Here is a 3582-nt window from a genome sequence, read left to right as displayed (position 1 = left end):
ACTTTTTGTAACTGTAACTCCAAATAGGAGATCTAGAGAAGCTACGAATTCTATTCTAAATAATCAACCAGTGACTGCCGTTCCCTGTAGTCGAATCGGGTATTACTCCTCTCATATTAAATTTGGATTGTTGTTGTTCGCTGCGCAAGGCAGGAGCGATTGTCTAGCTTAAGTGCGTTTCTTTTTTATATTTTACCTCTGTTATAGATAGTATTTAGTACAAAGTATCTGTGTTGATGCTAGATTACGAGTGTTGAAATACTAGACGACAGTTTCTATAGTTTCATTGCGAAATATGGACTATTCAAATACTTGTATATTTAAAGTTTTTATCGCGTTGCAGACACTTAGTAAATGATTATTAGGAAATTTACCAATTTTTCAAATTTTATAGGAGGCACTGAAAATATGAAAATTGCTGTCTAGAAGAGTATTTCTGCGATGTTGTCAATATGATTGCATATTTTATTTCGTTGAGCATTAAATTCGTCTCCTGTAATGTTTGTTTCACGTTACTGGTGTAAGGGAGCCGATCATTTCGGCTAATGATATTATTAATATTATGATTACTATGCTAGCTAGAATTAAACCGTTGTTTTAAAGCGTTCCCACAAATATATCTTGTTGTCCTTCATCTCCAAGTATTAGATTAACTTCTGTGTAGATTTATTGTTTATCGAAACTGACTCATGAAGAATATTTATATTGTTATTGTATAGATGTATGGATAATTTCGTTCTGTCATTTGTAATTGGGGTGTTAGGATGATACAATAAGCCGATGGACTTTCGATGGCTGAGTGGTTAGCGATACAAAGTGAGTCCCGCTTTGGTGTATGTGATTCCCTCGTTTACGAAGTCTCACTAACATACGTGTTTAAGAAAAGTGTAAATATTGTAAAATATAACGCGATCGTTGTGTAGAGGTCGCATGTGAAAATGTCTAGTGGTATGTTACTAGTTAATCTTAATGTTAGCTAGGTAATCTCGTCCCCAACTGTCCTTGAATTTAAGTTGGGTGTTTCACTGCCTTAAAATAATATTGAGAATGTACGATGTAATAGTTACCTTAACTACTGCAGATAAGCGGCATTTCGATTATTCTTATACATTTTTTATCATTCGAATACATACACTGTAATTACGCAACGTCACCACGTAAACGATTTGGTTGTTAGTTTGGAACATTAAAACAAAAGACGATTATGAGAGATCGAATGATGGATAGTCGATAATTATTATCGCAAACAGCAGCATTGTAATGAAATTGTTGATTAAATAATAAATAAATAGTAATAACTGGCCTGCGTTAGTTCCTACATTTAGAGTAGACCAACAACTCCAGTCACCGAAGACATTAATGACAGCAGAGGAGTTATTGACGTGTTAAAATAACACCACTTGATAACAGCTAAAGGAAGCGAGCTAACCAGGCAAGTCTACTACGACCATGCCTGCCTTGTATCTGCTTAATCGCTTCATGACAATCACATTTTATATTTAACGTTAAATTATTACTGTATATTTAGCATAGAAAGTTCATCGGCGTCGCGAGAGCACCATAGTATGTTTTTGGTATGTTCCAATAACTTTACAGGATAGTGCAATCCTATTGATATTGTATTAATAAAGAACCAAACTTAAAATTAGTATTTAAGTAATTTATTATCCTAAAACTAAAAACTATACGCATGTTTTCACTATACTGGTAAAATGGTTATGTACAATACGAAAGAGCTACTGTTTTATATATGAATTCTTGCTCGCCTGTAAAATTTTGCAGAATGAATCATATTATAAGATTGTACAATATGAATAAATGCAAAAAAGAAATTTCCTCGATACAGTGTATTAATTTCAATTTGCCAATTTCGAATTACCCATAATAATTTCAATTTGCCGATTTTCGCTTCTTGCCCGTTGACCTGTCTGGTTCACCTCGGTAGATCACGAGCAATTGTCTTCCCGTAGTTCACATATCGCACTGCTATTACAAAAGTGTCGTAACTCAAAATATGTAAAATTTAATATTATGTCACTACTGAACGTCATATTTGATTGTCTTCACGTCAAAAAAACCGTCGTTAGAATATTGTAAGAAATAATCAAAAAATATCTACTTAATTCAAAATGAGACACACTTTATGTGAGCTAGTTCTGGCCAAAATAATCCTTATTAAAAAATATTAAATTATTTTTTCCATATCATTTTTAAATATATTTGAAAAATTGTTTAAGTGTCTATAATAAACTATAACATACATAAATTTTTATGTTTTTTTTTCGGGAAGTAATTCGTTTTTCATCGATTCTGAGAAAGTCCAATTTTTGAGTTGAGACACTACTGTATTAACAGTGCGATATGTCCACCTGGGTAGACCACATTACGAACTTCCCATAATTATTAAAATCGTGTTCTGACAGTGTAGCGTGAATTAGAACTTTATTTTGATCCAAGAATAGTGGTCTATGTCAAAACAGGGATTTTTTTATACAACTGTATTCACATACCGCATCAATAGAGCTCCTTGTGAAAGAGCTTACTACACGGCTATTTCGGTAATTCGCCAAGCAGTAATTTGAGCATTACTGTGTTTTGGTTTTGGGTCAAAGTGCTGTTGAAATTACAGGCACATGAGACTCTTCAACTTGTCTCTGGATGACGGGCTCAGTGGTAATACCCCACAAACCTTCGATTTAAAGCTTTAAGCGGCAATGCAACTGTTATTAACGCGAGTCTTGCCACTAAGTGCACGTCTTATTCGTTCCGTCACTAAGTAATAAGTAATTAGTAGTAGTAGTAGTAGTAGTAGTAGTAGTTTTCTATTGGTTAAAAGTGACAACATTGGGCAATGCCAATACTGGAGGTGTTTTAAACATGCAAAAAAATCTGGATTTATGTAATCGCTTAAACTTTGCTATCTGTTCTATATCATTATATTCTATTTAATTACATATTTATTCATTGTTTAATATCAACAACAACATGTCAACTTAACTTATCAGTTATTCGTTGAACTATTATTTAAATAATTGGAAAGTTAAACTAAGAAGATGAATTTCATCCAATAACTTGCAACTTTTCAAAAATTGTATCTAGTTAAACTAATTCGAATATTTGTGTCAGACTAGTTCAGCTGATTGAACTTAGTGGAATAAACGAACCGGTGTAGCATTTCGAAGCCTTACTTTCTCATAGTATCTTATAATGATCATTCAGGAGATGGAAAAACTGTCTATTTATTTTAAATTTCTTATCACAGGTGTTAATTTGGACGCATTACTTTAAGAAAAAAAGCCAGTGTGTAAATATGAAGAAAATGTGATGTGAAATTAGCCTGCAAAATTTGTATATATACAATCCATTTTTTGCATTCTAGTAACTTTGTGCTTTAAAATGCGAGTTTGAGAAAGCAAGGCGACGATTCCTCAGCTTTCGATACAGCTTCAGCTTTTTTTAATCACCTCACTATTCAGGAAAGCCATCTATTTCAATTTCCATAAGACATTTAATACTTCCATTAGTTATCTGTTTCAACAAACAAAAATCAATAAATAAAATAAAATTACTGAAGGTTAAATG

Source organism: Hyposmocoma kahamanoa, unplaced genomic scaffold, assembly GCF_003589595.1.
Source record: "Hyposmocoma kahamanoa isolate Upper Pololo Valley unplaced genomic scaffold, ASM358959v1 78, whole genome shotgun sequence".
Taxonomy (NCBI): Eukaryota; Metazoa; Arthropoda; class Insecta; order Lepidoptera; family Cosmopterigidae; genus Hyposmocoma; species Hyposmocoma kahamanoa.
This window is presented reverse-complemented; position numbering follows the sequence as displayed.